The sequence below is a fragment of the Rana temporaria genome, chromosome 3, assembly GCF_905171775.1.
Source record: "Rana temporaria chromosome 3, aRanTem1.1, whole genome shotgun sequence".
Classification (NCBI taxonomy): domain Eukaryota; kingdom Metazoa; phylum Chordata; class Amphibia; order Anura; family Ranidae; genus Rana; species Rana temporaria.
The window spans coordinates 94,003,285-94,027,197 of record NC_053491.1 but is presented as its reverse complement, the minus strand read 5'-3'; the positions used below and the strand labels follow the sequence as shown (position 1 = coordinate 94,027,197).

The window sequence follows — 23,913 nt, the reverse complement described above, 5'->3', positions numbered from 1 at the left end:
AGAGGGAGGGGTTATGTAGTCCACTTCCTATGGCAAACTCTGCACATTGCAGCCATCACACTGATGGCTGCACACTTATAGCTAAAATTATATGTTAAAAAGAAAACCAATGCAGCCACTAGATCTAAGGACTGGTAGACTGCAATACTATAAAACTGTTCTTCTTGGGCTTAGATACACTTTAATGGCATATGATAATGGCAGTGTTTGGCTCACAATGCAAAAAAACATTTAATTTGTTAAAATTGATTATCACGTAATCTAATAAACATAAGACCAACAGAATAACTAATGGTTTCCATATGAGAACTGAAACAGCTACTATGCTTGAAGAAGCATTGCAAATGTGCTTAATGTAACCCTGTGACAACGTGCTTAAGCCAACAGATACATTTGTATGAAATGCTGGTTATGTGCTTGCATATAAAGAAGTGATTATGAGTAGACGATAAAACAATCTTAGTTTTGTATATAGAAAATAAAGGTGTACCTTGGAATCATTATGAGGGCTTAAGTGGACTCAGTGAAACAGGTAACCAGACAGATCTGTGTCTCAGGCCTCGTACACACGACAGAGTTTCTCGGCAGAATTCACCGAGAAACTCGGTCAAAACCCGGATTCTGCCGAGAAACTCTGTCGTCTGTACAGTTTTGGCTCGATGGAGCCGCCGAGGAGCTCGACGAGAAAATAGAGAACATGTTCTCTATTTTCTCGTTGTCCTCGTTCTTCTATGGGAGAAGCCGGCCCGCCGAGCTCCTCGGCGGCTTCATCCCAAAACTCGACGAGGAACTCGACGTGCCAAGCACGTCGAGTTCCTCTGTCGTGTGTACGGGGCCTCACAGAGACCAATCAGGTTACCTGTTTCATTGAGTCTATTAAAGCTCCATTAATGTTAGTTAAATGCAAGTACATTACAAATATTTCATAAAAATGTATTTGGTTGGCTTAAACTCATTTTGTTACAGTTGCATTAGGCACATCCCCAATGATGCTTTAACCACTTGCTTACTGGGCACCTAAACCCCCCTCCTGCCCCGACCAATTTTCAGCTTTCAGCGCTGTCATTCTTTGAATGACAATTGCGTGGTCATACAACACTGTATCCAAATTATTATTTGTTATTTTTCTTCCCCGCAGAGCTTTCTTTTGGTAGTATTTGATCACCTTTGTGTTTTTTATTTAAAAAAAATGAAAAAGTTTGAAAATAAAAAACTGTTTTATATTTTGTTATAAAATGTTGCAAACAGGTAATTTTTCTCCTTTATTGATGTACGCTGATGAGGCTGCACTGATGGGCACTGATATGGTTCACTGATGGGTGCCACTGATTGGCGGCAATGGTGGGCACTGAGAGGTGGCACTGGTGGGCACTAAGAGGTGGTACTGATGGGCGGCACTGAAGGGCATTGATAGGTGAATTTAAAGGGCACTAATAGTTGGCACTGATAGGTGGAACTGATAGCTAGCACTGATGGGCATTGATAGGTGGCAGTGATGGGCACTGATGGGTGGCAGTGATGGGCACTGGTAGGTGACACCGATAGACAGTACTGCTAGGTGGCAGTGATGAGGCATTGATTGGCACCACTGGTGAGCATTGATAGGTGGCACTAATGGGCATTGATAGGTGACACTGATATACACTGGTGGGCACTGATATGCACTGTGGGCACTGGCAGGCAGCACTGGTGGGCACAGATGAGGTGGCTGTGCCTCTTCCTTTTTGGGACCAATGTCCCTTACACAGAAGCCGGTGATCGGCTTTTTTTTCTCCTCACAATGTCAACGTGAGAAAGAAAAAAAAAGATTACCAATCTTCTGTTTATTACACGTAATCAACTGTCATTGGTTGGCAGCTGATCACGTGGTAATCACCCTAGTTTTATTGAGTCAGTGATCACAGAGCATGTCGGGAGCAAGCAAAGGGAAGGACGGCTTCCCGGCAATGTAGGTCCGCACTGTAGCCATCATTCGGCTATAGCACGGACAGGAAGCGGTTAAAGAAAATCTTCAGTTGTTTGAAGTAAAATAAAAAATTAGTGGCTACGATAGTACAATGTTTTCAATATACCCAATGGTTTCAAACTAGACTGTTAACCAATGACCCTCCAATTGATATCCTACCCTCCACTTAAAATTTTAATATATTTTACGCTTTATCAGCTAAGGTCTCCCCTCTTTCCATCATCTGCTCGTTGTTAGACTGACTACCATTGGTTTATTTCTTAATGTCCATCCTTTGACCCAGCACTGATATTTGGCTCTCAAACTATACTGACAACCTGTATGCTGTCAATTTTGTATCGTTCTACTGGCCAAATGTTGTGGCCATTTTCATTGTTAACTGCATTCTCGCATCAAAAAATAATAATAATGAAAAAATCAATGGCTACAAATACTGAAGCTTCTGGCTTTCAATAAACAAGTACTCACCAGCCCAGGAACCCAGCACTGTCATGTTGGGAAACTGGGGGGGGACTTCCCGCTGGCTTACAGCCGACTCCCCACTGCGCATGTGATATGTGACATGTCCCAGGAGGTTGTCACAGGAGAATTTCTTCTTCACTTGCCTAGGCATGCTGAGCAGAAGTGGGAGCAGGTACTTACCAGAAATAGGCACCTGTTCCCATAAAAAAAGCTTCCACTAGTGATAGAGTAGAAGGGAGGGGAAAGGAGAATAGGAGGGACTTCCTTTTTTAAGTAAAGTTCCGCCTTAAGCACGGGACCTATTTCAATTCTCATATAGATACCACTGGCTACTCTATTAGTTTTATTATTTTATGCGATCCTTCATTTAAATAAATTATGATTTTTGTTTCTAAACACGTCCCTAATGTGTTTTTTTAAGTTATGCATTTGTTTGTGTAATTTGATTTTATTAAAGTGTTTAAATAGTGTATTAGACTGTGTTTTTGCAAAGATTAGTGTTATTGTCATTTTTGGGGTGCAGATATTTTGCAGTGTGTGAATGATTCATTCACTGAATGATATTTTTTAGATAAGAAAAACAGTAAAGTAAATAACACATTTAAAAACCTGCTGATAAAAAACTGTTAAAAGAAGCAGCATTGTCGCCCTGTGGACACGGCAGTTTTAGACAGTTTTCAGTTTCAGATTAACTGTAAAGTGACAATAAACAATATCCTTATTCTTAAAAATGATGCATACACATCCGCTACATACAGTGGGACCATGAAGAACGAACTTAGCCACCTTCTAACAGGAAGTCAGATCATTGCGGCAAAAAAAAAAAAAGAAGAAGCTATTTGGAGGAGGCTGAGAGCAATAAAAAGTACCTTTACGAGTAACTTTTTTAAAGTTTAGGTAAGCCACAAACAAATCAAAGTCTAACTCCAGCTTACAAATTTCAAGCACTTACAGCATCAAGTTATTTTTCTTTTATAGTTTAAACATTATGAAGCTGACCATTGTAAGCACCCATGACAATGTTTTACAATTTGTCCCGACCCATCAAACTTTTGTAGGCCAGTTTGGTCTGCATGTGAGCATGGAAAAAATATAAGAAAGAATGCGAATAATTAAAAATATTCTAGCCTTATATTCATCTCTATCAGCTAGGGTACGTGTGAATGGTTCTCTATCCCCTAATTTTGGAAGTGAACTAGGCAGGGTTGCCTTTTGTTTGCCCTTTTGTACATTTTAATTATGGAACATCTTGCATTAGCCTTGTGTAAAAATCCTGATATCCAAGGATTGCAAATAGACCCAACACATGGGAATGACTTGCTATTGTATGTCACAAATCCACATGTTTCTATGCCCTCTATAGTCAGGGTTTCTGTCCTTATTTCAGGCTCCCCTTATTTTAATCCCTCCCTTGTTCCTTCAAAAACTGCAACACATCTATACAAAATTCTTCTGAGGATCGAATTCCCTGGGATTACAACATAACGTTTTTTCCCCTTCCTAAACTTAGAGGGGAGCAGGTTCCCCAAACATTGCCCTATATTACAAGGCCTCAGTATTAAAATACTAGATTGGGTTCACCATAATACTAAACTCTGGGTAGCGCCCAACAAAACCCTTAACCATATTAACTTATGGGCCTTGCCACGGATCAATCTAAAATTATGGAAAGATCTGCCCACCCTCCTGAGGCCTTGTACACACGACCAAGTTTCTCGGCAAAAAACAGCGAGAAGCTTGCTGTACACTTTTCAACGAGGAAACCGTCGAGGATCTCGTCGGGCCAAAAAGAGAACATGTTCTCTATTTCCTTGACGGGAATGGGAAAATTTGGCTCGCCGAGATCCTCGGCGGCTTCACAAGGAACTCGACGAGCAAAACGATGTGTTTCGCCCGTCGAGTTCCTCGGACGTGTGTACGAGGCTTCACCCTTACAAAACACCCACTGGTGGTTTGGGACTGTACTGTCTCCTTTTCAAATATTTAATTCTACATTTGCCCAGAGAAAGATACCCTCCCTAGCTGAATGGGTTACTGAATTAGATACTATTATGCATCTTAAACATTTAGTTACCACTAAATATAAATAAAAAAATTGGATGGACAAACCCCTCTTTCTGTCTCCTCCCTCCTCCCCCTTGCTTCTCTACTACAACCCCCCTCCCCTTTCCTTTCTTCCCCTTATGCAACCCAAATCTTGCTTTTCTTTCCCTCTCTTTCCTTTCCCTCCTACCTTTTCTTAATTTCTACCTTGCAGTTATGACAGAGATGCTTTTAAGCAGGGGTCTCCAAACTGTGGCCCGAGGGCCAGATGTGGCCCTTTGCTAGCCTACATCCGGCCCTTGAGGCAGTATTTCTCCCAATGATATGAGCAGGGGTCAAGTCCTGGGGAAAAAAGTGTGGGAACTCCCACCCAAGATCCACTCCCCCACCAAAAAAATAAATAATAGGCTCATATGCATAATCACTAAACCGCATGTTTTTTTTTTCCGATCCACTGTACCTTAGTAATTCTTTATGTTACTGGCCGCTTCCTGTATATGGATTCATCGGGTAGTGTGCGGGTATTCCGTCACTTCCTCGATGCCGCAATGTCTCCTGGGAGCTTTTGTCATTGTTCCCAGGAGACATTGCGGAGGTCTGCCTCGAGTTATCGCAGGATTTAGAAAGAACTTGCTTTGAGCTGGGCATCGCCGCTTAGTGAAGGATTGGCTCGGGTGGCTCGGCTGCTCTAGTCCTGCAAAGGGAACTGAGTTCCTGCTGTGAAAAAAGTGCAGGAACTCCTTTCCCATGCGTTCCCACAGGACTTGAGCCCTGGATATGAGGCACTATTCCTCCCAATGGCACCAACAATGGGGCACTATTTCTTAGACGAATAGCAATGATGTAGCACAATTCCTCCTCCTACTGCCCACCAACACTGGGGCCATGTTTATTCTCACTGATGCTCGGCCCTGGGGCATTTTCTACCCCGACTGGTCAGAATCCGGCCCCCTGAAGTCTGAAAGACCGTAAACTGACCCTTTGCTTGAAAAGTATGGAGTCCCCTGCTCTAAACCATTGTTGCCATCATACTGCAATGAAACATTATTACATTTATAGCAATTATGTTAGCAATGCTGAAAGTATTATCCCCCTACTATTATTCTGACCACTCGGGTACATTTTCATATATTTTACATTTGTTACAGATAAACAAACATTTTTCTATTTCTCCATTTTGTAGTACAGTATGAAAAGACTGATGTCACAAACCATTGTTCTTTTGTACTGCAGACATATATTCAAGCATTTGCCACTTGACTGTACCATGTATGACCTTGTTGAATATATGACTTATTTCAAATAAAACTAAATTGACTAAAAGATTGAAGCAAAAAAAAAAAAAGGAATGTGAAATTATAAATAATGTATAAGCTGAATACTGTACTGTCGTAACTGCTATCAGATTCATACAGTTACATGAATACAATATTTTTGCACTACAGTGGTCATTTAACACTTCCACATTTTGAGTGTGGGGAATTCTCTTAGACAGCTGTCACCAGAACAAGTGTCCCCTCACCTCTCGTTTTGGTGACAACTGTAATATTTTGGATTTATCATCACTGTCTGTATTGTTACTAATGGTTATCGGGAGGGAGACTTTGCCCAACTGGACACAGCGATCAAATCCTTCTCTACTAAAAAAATAAAAACCAAAAAAATGAAGTTTTGGCTATACCTATATTTAAATACCACACCACAAGCTATAAGTGTGAGTGTGCCCATACCTGTCGCCCTGTGTATATCTCCATCACCACAGCCTGTATGCACAACCTTTAATACAAAAAGCATCATCCTATTGCTCGTTGCACATCTTTTACACAGAATATTTTCTTGTTTTACTATTCCTAACCTTAAGTTGACTATATGCTAATCAAATTTATGTCGGCTCAGCAGGGACTGGCTGAACTTTGATTCAGTGCGTGGCTGTTCCCACTCAATGGAAATCATATAACAATACTGCAACATGACTGTCTATTGTTTGTTGGCAGAGCCGCTTGTAGTTTTCATCAGAGGCACATGTGACAAGATGACAACAACACAGTAGCATAGTTGGGAGACAGTTGTCATCCCATAATAATAAGAAACTAAAAAATTCATAACAGGTAATATTTTAATAAAAGCTTCAGATTTACTTTTTGCGATTCGGGACTGCGTCGCTTTAACAGACAATTGCGCGGTTGTGCGACGTGGCTCCCAAACAAAATTGGCGTCCTTTTTTTCCCACAAATAGAGCTTTCTTTTGGTGGTATTTGATCACCTCTGTGGTTTTTATTTTTTGCGCTATAAACAAAAATAGAGCGAAAATTTTGAAAAAAATGAATATTTTTTACTTTTTGCCATAATAAATATCCCCCAAAAATATATAAAAAAACGTTTTTTTTCCTCAGTTTAGGCCGATACGTATTCTTCTACATATTTTTCGTAAAAAAAAATCGCAATAAGCGTTTATTGATTGGTTTGCGCAAAAGTTATAGCGTTTACAAAATAGGGGGTATTTTTATGTCATTTTTATTAATATATTTTTTTTACTAGTAATGGAGGTGATCAGCGATTTTTTTTCGGTACTGCGACGTTATGGCGGACACTTCGGACACTTTTGACACATTTTTGGGACCATTGGCATTTTTATAGCGATCAGTGCTATAAAAATGCATTGGATAACTATAAAAATGCCACTGACAGTGAAGGGGTTAACACTAGGGGGTGGGGAAGGGGTTAAGTATGTCCCTTGTGTGCTCAAAGAGCCGACGTAGAATGACGTGGTCTCGCCCAGGAGAGCCGACCTGCCGCCGTAGAATGACGGCGGCTGGTCGGCTAGTGGTTAAAAAGAAGTGGAGTTCTGGTGAAAAAAAATCTCCCCTTTGTTTATTTGAGCAATACACTTTTATATAAACCACTTTTTGGATTACTGAATACCTGATTGCAAACAACTGTCTAATCCAGACATTCAGCAACCCTCCTTTCTTCCACCGACAACATTTGCCCTGTGCAGCCGAATATGGCTGCACACAGGCACTTCCTCATACAGTTGTTCCCCTAGCCTTGCCCAATCCCCACCCTGACACACAAGCGTCCTCATTCATCAGAGAGCTCCAACAAGGAAAGCAGCTCCTCCAATCATCCTAGCCTTCCTTTGGCTTGTGGGAGTGATGGAGAGCTGTTAGTGACACATGCCCGACAGCCGCTCTTAGGCCGCGTACACACAGTCAGTCCATCCGATGAGAACGGTCTGAAGGACTGTTTTCATCGGTTAACCGATGAAGCAGACTGATGGTCTGATGTGTCTACACACCATCAGTTCAAAAACCGATCGAGTTCAATGCAGTGACGTAAAATACAACGACGTGCAGAGAAAAATGAAGTTCAATGTTTCCAAGCATGTGTCGACTTGATTCTGAGCATGCGCGGGTTTGGAACCGATGCTTTTGCGTACTAACCATCGGTTTTGACCTATCGGTTAGGCGTCCATCGGTTGAATTTTAAAGCAAGTTCTAAATTTTTGGACCGAAGGATAACTGACCGATGGGGCCCACACACGGTCGGTTTGGACTGATGAAACTGAACTTTAGTCCGTTTTCATCGGTTTGGTCCGATCGTGTGTACGCGGCCTTAGGATCAGAAGGGAGGAGGATTGTGGTCAACAGACAGGAAATAATTTGCCCAAAATAAAGGTAGAAAATCATAATTTTTGTATTTTAGGGCACATCACTTTATGGTACATTTAAAATTGCATGGGACTATTTGGGTGCAAGAGTTTCCAACTCCCTTAAGTGCAATTAAACAATAAATACATTTACATGCCCAAGCCTAGATGAGATTGACGGTATTTATTGAGTTTAGATCTACTCCACCCAATCTGGCTTGAATTTAGGTGGTTCGTATTTCAATGTATGCCTATGGTCTAATTTTTTATCCCACTATAAAACTTGTATAAAACTTGTATAAATAAACTATTGTTAGCTGATAATACCTGTAGTCGTGATCTTGTAATAAGCATGCCCATCTAAAGGCTAACATACACCATAGAAGGCTGTTTACATGCCATGGCCAAAATGCCATGGCATTTATATACCACACCAATGCAATGCCATGTCTACTTGACAAGTGACACCACCTGTCAAACTCAGCCATTCAAATTTGCACTGCAACCTGGAGCCAAGCACTTTGCTTGCAGTGTATAAGCTCCAATGTAATATGCTGCTTGAAAGAAATGGGTGTTTCAGGAAGTGGCAGGATTGCCTCCTAAACATCTGACAGAAGCTGCTTAGCCACACTCTGAACTTATCCTTTAAAACAAGTACATGGTACAACAAACACACATCAGGAAGATGAAATATTGGGGTAACATGCAGTGTCATCTTAAGAGCATTATAGGCCCCCGGGCAATACAGTGCACTGGGGCCCTGTCTACACAATTACGCACGAGAATTTACTGACAAAAATCATAACATTTACTGGCAGAACCACATTTTTTACTGCCACTGCAAAAAAAAGTACCTAAAATTACAGTTTTCAGTGCCCAACAATGCAAATGTCAGTATTTAAACTATAAACATATAGCTAGTGCTATTAGAAATGTGTTTAAGTTAAACAAAAGTAAAAAAAAAAATGTCTTCATTTACATGAAGGTCAGGTTACTATAACCCAGCCAGCACAGAGTTTCCTCTTACATCAGAGTCTGCAGGATTCCCCCTTACAGTGAAAGGGAACTCTTATGTAAAGGGGAACGCTGCAGATCATGATCTAAGGGGGGAACTCCGATGTGGAGGGGGGCTCTGGTGACCAGAGACAACCTTATATCAGAGTCCACTGCTTTCTCTTTCCCACTTACATCAGGGTCCGCAGACTGAGTTCCCCCTTGCATTGTAAGGGGGAATCCTGCAGATTCTGATGTGGGGGGTACTCTGGTGACCAGAGACCACCTTCCCTAGATTAAATACACTAAGGTAAGGGGGGTCACTAATATAGGAGGGGGAACCTTTATATCAGTGCCCCCTTACATTTTTGCATTCACTCCCCCCTTACATCAGCAACCCCCCGCACTCGTGGAGGACCGGATCTTCTCTGTGATTTCCGCGAACTGGGCATGGGCAGTTCTAACCCATCACTCTCCATAATTTTTTACTGGGGTTGCTGGGCAGCCGGTGGGGCCCCCCAGGCAAGCGGGGCCCCCGGGCAACTGCCCAGCATGCCCAATGGAAAAGATGGCCCTGGTAACATGTTCTTCTTTTCAGGTGCTTCCCCAACTTTTTTAGATTGACTTCTATGGGGAAGAAATCAGCTGAGATAAACACAAAACCCTGTGTTCATGAGCCTTTACAAAGTTTTGTAAGCACCAAATGGAGAACATGTATTGCCTTTTTTTCTTTGCACACTGAGAAAAACCTGAAGCTTTTACGGTAGTTAAAAACAACATAATTAAGAGCCCACAGCTGAGAAGAAAACACATTAATAGCGCAGTAACTGATGTTGTAGAGACACTCGTCAACAGTGGGCAGTTGGCTCCGAAATGGTCAGAATGCTTGGTTGTATCCGAATCAATGGAATAATTACTGGTGATGCTGGTAAATGAGGCTGAAAGATGACAGACATTAAGATGTCTTATAGACCTTGATGTTACATTTGTACTAATTGGCTCTAGTGATACTAAACTGGACTATATAACTGTTGCTCAGCCCTCTGCCAAATAGGATTGTAAAATTGCAGAATACTTTGGCCCTGTACACACGATCAGTCTAAACCGATGAGAACGGACTGAAGTTCAGTTTCATCGGTTAACCGATGAAGCTGACTGATGGTCTGATGTGCCTACACACCATCAGTTAAAAAACTGATCGAGTCCAACACGGTGACGTAAAACACAACGACGTGCTAAAAAAACCGAAGTTCAATGCTTCCATGCATGCGTCGACTTGATTCTGAGCATGTGCGGGTTTTGAACTGATGCTTTGGCATACTAACCGTCGGTTTTGACCTATCGGTTACCAGTCCATCAGTTCAATTTTAAAGCAAGTTCTAAATTTCTGGACCGAAGGATAACTGACCGATGGGGCCCACAAACGGTTGGTTTGGACCGATGAAACTGCACTTCAGTCCGTTCTCATTGGTTTAGACTGATCGTGTGTACAGGGCCTTAGGCATCCATACAGGGTCCAAAATACATGTGAACGTGTTACCTAAAATATTGATAATTCTGTTTAGCCACTCCAGAAATTCTTACAACATTGGTATTCAATACTGCCAGAAAGCCTGCTCAATGATTGGTGAATTACTACACTTGTGACGTCATCTTTCTTTTCTCCTCAGTGTTTGAAACATGTTAGGGTAACAGCATTTTGGAATGTCTGCTTGGCAAGGTGGCTGCGTCTCTTTAGGATGTTTATATATTCTTGGTAAAACTATGGTTTTAAACAAGAGCCGAGCAAATCAGTTTGTGAACTAGGCAAATTCAGCAAATGTAATCTTCACTGGCAAATCACAAATTTTCAATTCACCTGAATATGTACTTACAAATGTTCCTGATCTGTAGAGTATCATGAAATTCATGGAACTTGATTGCCTTGATTCATGAACTGCGCAATTATCCACAGATGCACATACTCAGTGAATCAAAAATAAGAAAAAGATTATATTCATGGATCGATGTGCTCATCTCTGGTGAGAACAGAAACAGATAATTGGGTCTTCTCTTTTGTCAAGTACTACAAACGCCTTCTGACTATACCTGTTTTGGAAGATCAGTTCTAGAGGTGGAGGTTATAGAAAATAACCGCACCGACGTTCGGCTTCTTTCGGCATCTCGTGACGCGATGTATGCGTCGGTCGGATGCCTGTCAATCAGATAGGACCGCCCAGCCCCGACCATCATACCCGGAAGCGGCGGTGAGAACACATATAGGAAACGGTATGTACGGACGTATTTAAAAAAAAAAAAAACAGCCGATTCTAATTGTCATTAATCTCATAAATGCAATGTTAAAAGTTTATTTTTAGGTGAACTTCCACTTTAAGTAATGCTGTGTACACACGGTCGGAATTTCTGACAAATGTTCGATGTGAGCTTTTTGTCAGATATTCCGATCCTGTGAAGGCTCCATCGGACATTTGCTGTCGGAATTTCCGACAACAAATGTTTGAGAGCTGGTTCTCAATTTTTCTGACAACAAAAGTGTTGGAAATTCCAATCGTCTGTATGCAATTCCGATGCACAAAAATCAATTAGACGCATGCCTGGAATCATTGAACTTAATTCTTCTCGTAGTGTTGTACGTGACTGCGTTCTTGACGTTCGGAATGCCCGACAACATTTGTGTGACCGTGTGTATGCAAGACAAGTTTGAGCGAACAATCCGTCAGAAAAAAAATCCACGGTTTTGTTGTCGGAATGTCCGATCGTGTGTACGTGGCATAAGGCTTCCACTAGGTGAATGGAAATTGGGCGACCTAATAATGGCATCAACATATCATATACTCGCTGCTATAGAGGTGGTACTACTGGGCACATCCACCACATATGTAAGTATGTAATTTGGTCAGGGCAGCCCTGGAAGCAACACCCCATACATCCTGAGATTAAATGGCCCATCCGAGCAAGGATCAAGTACCAGTGGTAAGAATTTAGCATTGGTTTCCAATGCTAAGACATGTTGAGAACATACAGTAGCAAGTATTTTTCCAAATTATAACCATTGTTCCCGGTCAATAGTGATATTAAGATCTTTGACCCATTCTATTTATTTAAAAATTAAGTGGTAAAGAAGGACCACTAAGCAGTTAGTTCTACAATAAAGAGATCAGCTTTGGGGAATGGGGGTCATCTCGACACATGCGTTCAAAAGAAGTCAAGGTTGTCCTATTTGATGGGGATTCATTTTAGAGTTAACATAATTTATTATGTGTAATTCCACATTGGGAAGCTAATAGGCAGGAAATGATTTTAACCCCTTAGTAGTAGCAAGCATGGGATACCGAGTCCGGTCCATTGTTTGAAAGCACCCGGTGCCTTATAACCTGGGATGAAGGAGGGTTTCAGAAGAAATGACAGCAGAAATAAGTGTGATGACATAAGGCAACTTGGATATTAAAGGATGTTCCAAAGTTTCACAGAGTGAACTGTAATTGTGTTTTGCAGGGCGATGCTATCCTTCGGAAGAAGCCACAACAAGTTATCAATGCCCGGTGAGTCACAGCCAACCGCTTCAAGTGACACCCATAATGACATTTCAATTACTTATGATATCTACTTCCTGAACAAGAAAGAAAACACAGCTCCAGGTCCAACAGCCACACACTGACATGTTAGCACTATACAAGTGTGGGTCCAGCTGAAACAAAAAGGAAGTCCGGACAGCCACAAAACTGTAGACATTGCCTTATTTAGAAAATTGCCAAACAGGGTAAAAACCTCAAGGGAAATAGCAGCAGAGGAGCAAGATAACCCGCTAACTTCCCTTGATGTTTTTACCCTGTTTGTCAATTTTCAAATTTTTACTATTGTGTGGCTTTCCCGACTTCCTTTTCCTTTCATGATATTTGGTTACTTGGGTGGTGTTGGGAAACCTGGTAATATTTTTGTCAGTGTGGTACACCCACACCACCCTGGGTTCTGGGTTAGTATAAAATATTTTAAGGTAATCTGTCTGACATTTGTCTCCCCAGCTGAGGAAATATATACTGCTTTTTTCTAATGCCGTGTACACACGATCGGAATTTTCGACAACAAATGTTCGATGGGAGCTTGCAGTCGGAAATTCCGACCGTGTGTAGGCTCCATCGGACAATTGCTGTCGGAATTTCCGACAACAAAAATTTGAGAGCTGGTTCTCAAATTTTCCAACAACAAAATCTGTTCTCGTAAATTCCGAGCGTGTGTAGACAATTCCGACGCACAAAATTCCACACATGCTCTGAATCAAGTACGAGATGGAAGCGCTCGGTCTGGTAAAACTAGCGTTTGTAATGAAGTAGCACATTCATCACACTGTAACGGACTGAAAAGCACAAGGCTGAAAAGCGCGAATCGTCTCTCACCAAACTTCTACTAACACAAGATTAGCAGAAGGAGCCCAAAGGGTGGCGCACTTGGTATTGGACTTCCCTTTTATAGTGCCTTCGTACGTGTTGTACGTGACATCGTTCTTGGCGATCGGAATTTCTGACAACATTTGTGCAACCGTGTGTATGCAAGACAAGTTTGAGCCAACATCCGTCGAAAAAAAATCCACGATTATGTTGTCGGAATGTCCGATCATGTGTACGCTACATAAGAGATAATTTAACGGGGAGTATTAGTTACTATACTCCACGTTCCATTCCACTTCTCTTTAACACTGGAATGTGGACCATCACTTCCAAGGAAGGACCATTGGCCACTGATCCTAAATCGATACAATCCTATAGTATACACACAATCCTATACCAACAGGATGTAATGAAGTCAGTGAATTGGGCGGTAACAAGACCAGTAAGAGTGAGCTATGAGTAAGCACTGATTGTAGTGCGAAACGTCAGCTGTATGCCCCTGTCTTTGCTATGATGTATGGTGTTTGATAACTTTTATCAATAAAAGGCAACCAAGAAGGTTTTTCCAGAGTGCGGCTGTCCAAACATTTCTTTCTACAAAGACCAGTAAGAGACCGGCAAAACTAGTGGTTTTGGATTGGTCTCTACAACCAGAATGAACAGAAAGAAAGACCATGAGATCATAGATTAAGTAAGTATTTCTCCTTGTTATATCATCCAATAGAAACATGGACAATGTTTACGTCAACTTCCATGTGAGTTCAGGAATTTGAGCACAACCCAAAGTTAGGCTTCAAATCACTGTCAGGCCTCGTACACACGACCGAGTTTCTTGGCAAAAACCAGCAAGAAACTTGCTGGTATTTTTTTTTTGCCGAGGAAACCGGTCGTGTGTACACTTTTCGACGAGGAAACTGTTGAGGATCTCGTCAAGCCAAAAAGAGAGCATGTCTTCTTTTTCCTCGACGGGAATGGGGAAATTTGGCTCGCCGAGATCCTCGACAGCCTAACAAGGAACTCGACAAGCAAAACGATGTGTTTCGCCCGTCGAGTTTCTCGGTCGTGTGTACGAGGCTTTGGTTTACTAACAAATGGTGCCACAATCCACTTCATTCAAAACCCTGGAAGCTTTCAGATAATAATTTATCTTTAGGTGGGCAGCTTTAGGAGTCTGTGTTGGGAAATATAGACTTGTATGCTCCCCCCTCACTATTGATTTGTCAAAGATTGTTGTTGTACAGCAGAATTTTTACCTGTCAGAATTTTGTTTCGTTATTTTTAATTCTGGTGTACTGTAAGCAATAAAGTCCCTCTGCAAAAAAAAAAAGATAAACAATATCAGGACTACCAGAGATATCCAGTTGCCTAAAAAGTGTACAAAGCCACATATAATATAATTTAAAAAAAAGGAAACATTTTCTCAAATATATTTCTTATCAGATGAATCCTTTCATTGACCATTTTTACATTTGGTAATATTAGTTTTGCTAAATGCTTTCTTCTAAAGTTGTCCAAGCTCTGTTGGTCACGATATTTCTGTTCCTAGAATGTCTCCTGCATTAGCAGTACATTGGAAGTAAAATAATTCTCTTTCTAAAGTAGTTTTAGGCCTTATGCACACAAGCGTAGTAAAATACTCCTGTCTATGCTGGATCTTTCTGCCAGCAGCTGTAAAAAATGCTAATTTTGGCAGGAAATTACCGGTGCATGCATTTATGTTACAAATGTTTAGAAGAGTATGTGTGTAAACTTATTCTTATAGCTAGAATATGAATTTATTCTAGCCACTACAATGAATATATGTGCATACATGTTTATGTGTAAATTATGCCAATATGTTTCTCTTTTTTTTATATCCATCTGAACACTGCTTCAAAAAATGAATCTAATTGCCACAATGTATATGGCATAAAAGAAAAAAAATGCATGGAATGCTAAATAAAGTATTTGTAAACAGATCTTCCTTGCATTGCATGTAAAACAGGGAGAGACACAGAGGTGACACGAAAACTGTGTACATGTGGAGATTCTGTGAGAAAAGTCTGCAGATCTCTATCATAAGCAAAATCCCTTCTCTCTTTTCCACCCTGAGGACAAAGTCAGGGAGACTTGATAAAACAATCGATTGATAATGTGAAAGGAGTGTGTGAAGAATGAATGAGAGAGAAAAAGGAGGGGGGAAACAGAGAGCAAAGGGAAAACAAAGAGAGGAGGTAGAAACATGGAAACAGAAGTGAAGGAAATGGAGGAAAAAAAAAAAAGATGGGAAGAAGAAAGGAAATTTAAGCCCAGGGAAATACAAGGAGAGTCAGGGAATAACCACAGAAATTTGAAAATATATGTAGGATCAGCACCGAATATATAGCCAGATAAAGTATTATGTATCAACCTATCACAGCATGCCAATAACGCAACTACCTGAAAGCAAACAAAGCTTCCTATTGCACAACTCAAACAGTGTTGCCCACCGTCCGTATTTTTACGGACAGTTCGTAAAAATAGGCATTTTTTTCCCCCGTTCGCAAATGACTGTGGTTGCGGGAATGTGCCAGTAAAAATAGCCGAGATCGGTTCACTGTGTCTCCGACTTTGTGGTTTCTCACAGTAGTGACACCAATGCCGAAATCAGGAGATGGGTCTCCTCCAGCCCCTCCCACTTCACATTCCTTACCAGTCAGCTGACCTCTAATTTCTGCCCCCCCCAGACATGATGTGAACTGAATGGGCAGCTGCGAAGAGGCTGAGTGGGCGGTCACGGGCTCCAGGAACAGCCCAGCTGGGCGGCCGCGAAAAAGGCAGGGAGAGCAGTGCGGGCTTTAGTAACAGCCCAGGATTGTCATTCGACCCCCAGGTTGAGAACCACTGCTCTAGACCTAGCCCTCCATAGCAGCTGGTATCTTCAAGGTTTTTCTTCCCAGAAAGGAAAATCCTTGCATGTCACTGATGCATCTCCTCAGGTCAAAAACCCTTGAGAGAAGACCATGTGCCCGGAAGTGACTCAGATATTTAATACTTCTCCCAGGATGCACAGAAGGCCCCCAAACCTGCTAATTGGCAGTAATTACAGAATTGTGGCCAGGTGCTGGAGAAGAATATGGCGAAGAAAACATTGCCTTTTATACTTCTCTACTTCTCCTGATATACTGTTATGATGCAACATTCCCCTAGGACCAGCAGGAGGAGAGCTAAAGCCAAGCAAGCCTATAGACTGAGGAGTTGTAGTTTGTGGTGGCAGCCATATAATGGGATGAATGCACTTTTTACAATACATATCCCAATAGGCACTGTGCAGTAGAAGGGGCGGAGAGATGATTTTTATTAACCACTTAAGGACCCCCCACTGTATATATACGTCCTCTTTTTAAACATGGATATCTCAGTAACGGCAGCAGCTGCTGCCACAACTGAGATATCCATGTTTTCAGCTGGCGGCCGTGTAAACGATAACGGTGGTCTCCGCGGCGGATTCGCCGCGAGATCGGCGTTATCGGTGGCGGGAGAGGGCCCCCCCCCTCCCGCCGCTTTTCCGCGCCCTCCGCCGCTTACCGGAGCCGTCGGTAGCGGCGGAGGAGATCCGATGCTGCCGCCTTGTGTGTGAGGACTTGAGTGAGGGCAAGATGGCCCCCACCCGTCCTCATAGCTCTGCTGGGCGGAAGTGACGTCAAAACGTCAGTCCCGCCCAGCCTCTTAAAGAGACAATTTTTTTTCTGTCATTTTTTTAAATGACAAATTTTCCTTTTTTTTTTTTTTTTTTGCATTTAAGCCTAAATATGAGATCTGAGGTCTTTTTGACCCCAGATCTCATATTTAAGAGGACCTGTCATGCTTTTTTCTATTACAAGGGATGTTTACATTCCTTGTAATAGGAATAAAAGTGATCATTTTTTTTTTTTTTTATATTTTAGTGTAAAAAATAATAAAATTAATAAAATTAAATAAGAAAACAAAAAAAAATTTTTTTTAAAGCGCCCCGTCCTGACGAGCTCGCGCGCAGAAGCGAACGCATACGCAAGTAGCGCCCGCATATGAAAACGGTGTTCAAATCACACAAGTGAGGTATCGCCGCGATCGTTAGAGCGAGAGCAATAATTATAGCCCTAGAGCTACTCTGTAGCTCAAAAAATGCAACTTATAGAATTTTTTAAACGTCGCCTATCTAGATTTTTAAGGGTAAAAGTTTGACGCCATGCCACGACCGGGCGCAATTTTAAAGCGTGACATGTTGGGTATCATTTTACTCGGCATAACATTATCTTTCACAATATATAAAAAAATTGGGCCAAATTTATTGTTGTCTTATTTTTTAATTCAAAAAAGTGAATTTTTTCCAAAAAAAGGGCGCTTGTAAGACTGCTGCGCAAATACGGTGTGACAAAAAGTATTGCAATGACCGCCATTTTATTCTCTAGGGTGTTAGAAAAAAATATATATATAATGTTTGGGGGTTTTAAGTAATTTTCTAGCAGAAAAAAATGTTTTAGTCTTGCAAACACCAAATCTGAAAAACACCTGAGGTCTTTAAGTGGTTAAACTGCCCGGCAAAGATCCTGTCCTGTCTGGATATTCGCCTACCAATGGAGATCTGAGCCTAAGATTGGAAGTGAAGACACACAAGGGCAGTGCAGCACTGCCCTCATCACAGGGCCTGCACTATTGCAGCAGGGTGACTGGAGCGGGTGGCCTTTAGGAAGAGACCAAGGGTGCCCCCTTCTACAGAGAGGTCATCACAGCATCTAGGTAAATGGCGAAAGGGCTACTCATCCACTGCTGATACTGCTAGCAGGGACTGAGCCACGAAGAACAGGACACCATGGGTGTTATTTACGAAAGGCAAATTCAATTTGCACTACAAGTGCAAACTACAGTGCAAAGTGCATTTGAAATTGCACTGAAAGTGCACTTGGAAGTGCAGTCGCTGTAAATCTGAGGGAAGATCTGAAATGAGGGGAAGCTCTGCCGATTTTATTATCCAATCATGTGCAAGCTAAAATGCTGTTTTTTATTTTCCTTGCATGTCCTCCTCGGATTTACAGGAACCTGCCTGGCGGTATTCCCGAGTCTGACTCGGGGTTAGATTTTCATGCTGCGAGCGGTAACCCCGAGTCAGACTCGGGCTTGCCTCGCTGGATCCACAGGGAGTGTTTACTTACCTTGTCCCTGGTGTGAGTGAGCGGGACCTCGCTCGATTCACACAGCGTCCTCCTGTGCCGCCGATCTCTGTTTCCTGCGACGTTACGACGCACGGGAGCGGAGAATGGCGCCAAATTCAAAAACGTAAACAAACACATTACATACAGTATACTGTAATCTTATAGATTACAATACTGTATGTAAAAAATACACCCCCCCCCTTGTCCCTAGTGGTCTGCCCAGTGTCCTACATGTCATTTTATATAATAAAAACTTTTCTTTCTGCCTGCAAACTGGAGATTGTCCATAGCAACCAAAAGTGTCCCTTTATGTCAAAAATTGTTTTAGAGCAGCTAGAAAACAGCGATAATAAATTATAATCACTAGCAGAATTGTGCGATAGCGATTTGTGGGGAAATTCGTCATAAAAAAAAAAAAAAATGACAGCGACAATTCTGCAACTGAGCAAATTTCAGTGATTTTGATTTGATTACATTATTGAATAATTTTTATTATAATTATATTATTATTTGTTATAATTATTTATAATTATTTATTATATTATAATTTATAATTTTGTTTTTAAAAAAATGTCATACCCGGGATGCCTATTAGAATCTTGTTTGGTCAGATTTAAGTGAGTTATTCCTAAGAATTACAGACCTACAGTATAAAACGCCAAATTTCCTTGCAAATAATGGTACCGCTTTCAGCACCTTTTTTCTGAAAGAATCATACCGCCAGGGAGGTTAATTTGCCCTTAGTAAATAACCCCCCATGTGTACCCAATCAATATCGCATCCATACTGCACTCTATACTACACTTATTCCAAACCTAGACTGCACCTATACCAACCCTATACTGTATTATATAGAACATTTACTGCATCTGACCCACATCTACCTTGCAGCGGTGCAAAATCTTTTCCATAGAATGGAGACCCCCCAATATAGGTGGTGTGTTACTGGTGGGATCATAAGTTAAAAAAATAAAGGAAAAAAAAAGCCTAAAAAAAAGAAAATGAAAACTGGCACCATGTGAAAGGGTTGGTAAGCTGCAATTATTTTTCTTTTTCGTCTTTGCTTTTAGATATACCATGGGGTTGATTTATTAAAGGCAAATAGACTGTCCATTTTGCAAGCTCAGTTGCACCCTGCAAGTGCAGTTGGTCCAGAGCTTAGTGAATGAGGTAATGCTTCACTTTGCAAAGAATACCCTATCAATCATATGCAAGGAAAATAATAGAAAAACAGCATTTTGGCTTGCACATAATTGGATGATGGAAGTTAGCAGAGCTTCCTCTCATTTACTAAGCATTGGAGCAAATGCACTTGCAAAGTGAACAGTCCATTTGCCTTTAGTAAATCAACCTTTTTTGTTCCTCTAGTGCAGGGGTGCCCAACCTTTTGAAGAGCGAGGGCCACTTAAGCAACTTGGTAACCAGTCACGGGCCACAATGAGCGGATCGGGCGGATGACAGGTCACAGCTATTCTATAGGCCCTCCGATCTGATCCGTCCAGATGGAAGAAGGGGACAAATTCCCTTCTGTTTTTTTTTTTTTTTTGCGGATTGGAGGTAGGCGGGCATAAGCGGTCAAATGTATTTTTACATCTGCCGCTCTATAGAGGTGAATTAAGGATCTGATTGGGTCGCGCTGATCGTGTAAAAAGGGCCTAAGACTGCTTTCACACTGATGTGCTTCAGTTTGCCCACACCGCCGGTGCAGCGTACTGCACCTGTGTCTATCCTGCGGGTTAGCTGAACTTTGCCATAGACTCCGCCTGTGGCAAAAGCCGGCGCTGTAGAGGAAGCATTGGCCTATGGGGCTCTGCTCTGCAGACGCTTTCTTCCTCTACCACCAGCTTCATTCACAACACTAATGCTGTGTTATGGATGGTTGGCAACCTGTGATCTGGGCTTGCCAACCCCCATTCCAGAACTGGAGGTCGCGGGCCACATCAGAGGGCTCCGCGGGCCACATGTGGCCCCCGGGCCACTGGTTGGCCACCCCTGCTCTAGTGTTTCCTTATGTTTTATATTTTACATTAAAAAGTTACATATGTGCATGTAATGCTACATGATATTCGCTCTAAATTATGCTTTATTCAATATGATTATTCATAACACATCAATAGGAAAAACAATTTACATTTCTAAAAAAACAAAAAAATAACCTAAAAAAAAACATTGTCAGCAATAACTGTTACAATCTGGTTGAATATTGGTAAAATATTCAAACCACGTGGTGGATTAGCAGTTAGCTGTGTTGCCTTTGGTCTCTGGTTTAATTGCAGAATATGTTGGCATTGCATACATGAATAAAATTAAATGAAAACGAAGCTGAACATCAGTGACTTTATAGCAACTGTAAATGTGTCTACGCGGGGAAACTGCCCGAGCTGGATAACTGACAGAAAACTGGGCAAGTCAACAGACACAGGTGTACGACAATTTATGCATAAAGCATAATTTCCCCGAACAAAGTACACTGTCATCCTCTCAATATTCCGCTAACTGATGCGTGTATAGCTTAGCTCTATTGGTCAGACGTCAGAATGCAGATGCAGCGCTAATTACATGTTAAAACATCCAGGCGTCTTTCTAGGCAATAGTTAATTGTGATACACTGCTGCAGGGTGACCATTTATTTGTTCCAGTTTATACTCTCAGTATCAGTAAAACAAACAAACACATTGACACATAATAACAGGAACATTTACTAGGACACTGTGGTTAACCCCAGAGGCCTTCACTGCCCCCAGCATCTACGCTAGTCCCTGCTGGAGAATTCAGAGGTGAAAACACCTTGAAAATACCTTCACAATTGATCTAATCGTACTTGACATTATCCAAGTATGCCAGTGTAATCCAGGATTACTATTTATTCTGCATCATGCTATGTTTTGTTATTATTGCTTATGCCCATTACCCATTTGATGCTGACATTATCACCAAAAATGTGAATGGGGCACTTCTGTGGTATGCATGTTTTCATGTTCTTTAAAGGAGCTCACTTTTGAAGATACATTAAAAAAAAAGTTGAAATGGCTTTGAGAAGACTCACAAATATGTATCGAAACATTTTTATGGGATTATAGAAGCTGAATATATTGCAGATAAAGCTCTAATCCCAAAGGGAAATATTTTTCTGCACACAACAATCTTTCCTGTTAGCTGTTTCATGAAAGACTATGCAGGCAGTCTGTTTTCTTTAGCTGAATATAACAAGACTACAATAAAAATATAAAAGCAACATCAAAGTTTTCTATATCTACCTACCATAAAGTATGTTACATAGATCCCATTGATCAGGGGTTTGTGGTGGTGGCAGCGTTTCCCTTGTTTATCTCATTTTTGTTGGAGTATCTTTACTCTATTCTTTAAAAGGTCATATGTTTTTACTCCCTATAATGTTCCCATTATACAGCAGTTTTTTGTTTATCTGGGTGGCATGAGTTATTCATTTTGGCTTCAAATTCAGCCTCCTAATAGCTGAAAAATGTTCAGCATGTGCCAAAAAAAACTAAAAACACAAGGATGACGTGTAATCCGCTTTATCAACAGCCACATAGTTGATATTCTGGTCAAAAGTAGATAAACTGAATAATAAAACAAAAGGCTTAATTTCTACAAAAAAATGACTGTTTTTCAAAATTCCTGTTGATACTCTCAGAAATCTTAAAGTGGTTGTAGCCTACAGGTAAGCCTAGATTAAGGTTTACCTGTAGGTGCTTGAAATATCTCCCAGACCTGCACGGTCTAGGAGATATTTGCAAATGGCCGTATGGCGATTTCTCTGGCCAGTCACACGACTCCGGCCAGTCACAGTGCCGGAGTTTGCAGCCCAGAAAGGAAGAGGGGTAAAGAATGGAAGCTCGCTACTAGCGAGGAAAATGGGGACATTGCGGGCTTCTCCTGCAGGTAGGTGTCAGATAATGGGCTACTATGCAATGCATAGTAGCCCATCATGCTTTACCTTTACAGGGAAACAAAGAGGAAGTAACACCCATCAGGATTTACTTCCTCTTTAAAGGGGTGGTAAAGGAAAAAAAAAATCCCCTAAATAGCTTCCTTTACCTTAGTGCAGTCCTCCTTCACTTACCTCATCCTTCAATTTTGCTTTTAAATGTCCTTATTTCTTCTGAGAAATGCCCACTTCCTGTTCTTCTGTCTGTAACTACACACCGTAATGCGAGTATTTCTTCCTGGTGTGGAGAAAGCCTCTTGAGGGGGCGAGCAGGAGTGTCAGGACGCCCACTAACACACAGCTCCTTTCTCTATCTGCAAAGTAGAGAGTGTCCTCACTTGCCTGCTCGCCCCCTCCCCCCTCAAGAGGCTTTCTCCACACCAGGGAGAAAGCCTCGCATTACGGTGTGTAGTTACAGACAGAAGAACAGGAAGTGAGGATTTCTCCGAAGAAATAAGGACATTTAAAAGCAAAATGGAAGGATTAGGTAAGTGAAGGAGGACTGCACTAAAGTAAAGGAAGCTATTTAGGGGGAAAAAAAATTCCTTTACAACCCCTTTAACCCCCCTGGCTGTATTCCGAGTCTGGCTCGGGGTGGAATTTCAGAACCAAGAGCGGTAACCCGAGCCAGACTCGGGATCGCCTCGCAGCATCCACAGGCATGGTTTGCTTACCTTGTCCCTGGATTCTGTGATGCCTCTCCGCTGTGTGATCGAGCTGTCTCCTCGCTTGATTCACACAGTGCCTGTGTGCTGCCGATCTCCATTCCCTACGACGTTACGACGCACGGGGGCGGAGAACGGCGCCAAATTAAAAAAAGTAAATAAACACAATACATACAGTATACTGTAATCTTATAGATTACAGTACTGTATGAAAAAAAATACACACCCCCTTTGTCTCTAGTGGTCTGCCCAGTGTCCTAAATGCACTTTTATATAATAAAAACTGTTCTTTCTGCTTGCAAACTGTAGCAACCAAAAAGTGTCCCTTTATGTCAAAAGTGGTTTTAGAGCAGCTAGAAAACAGCGATAATAAATTATAATCACTTGCAGAATTGTGCGATAGCGATTTGTGGGGAAATTCGTCATAAAAAAATAAAAGTAATGACAGCGACAATTCTGCAACTGAGCAAATTTCAATGTTTTTGATTTGATTACATTATTGAATAATTTTTATTATAATTAAATTATTATTTGTTATAATTATTTATTAGTTATTTATTATATTATAATTTAAGATTTGGTTTTTCAAACGTTATCATACACGGGATGTCTACTAGACTCTTGTTTGGACAGATTTAAGTGAGTTATTCC

At 41.4% G+C, this 23,913-nt stretch overlaps 1 protein-coding gene across 2 annotated transcripts in view; it reads right to left on the bottom strand.

Annotated features, from left to right (window-relative positions):
- The window catches only part of LINGO1 (leucine rich repeat and Ig domain containing 1), a 619,539-nt gene that overhangs the window by 91,679 nt on the left and 503,947 nt on the right, over positions 1 to 23,913 (bottom strand). Inside the window, exon 4 of one of the 2 annotated variants that reach the window (XM_040342992.1) lies at positions 14,752 to 14,810. The exons of the other annotated variant lie outside the window; for it this stretch is intronic. The gene's annotated coding sequence lies outside the window, so the exon portion shown is untranslated. The remainder of the gene's footprint in view (positions 1 to 14,751; positions 14,811 to 23,913) is intronic. 2 annotated transcript variants of the gene reach the window in all.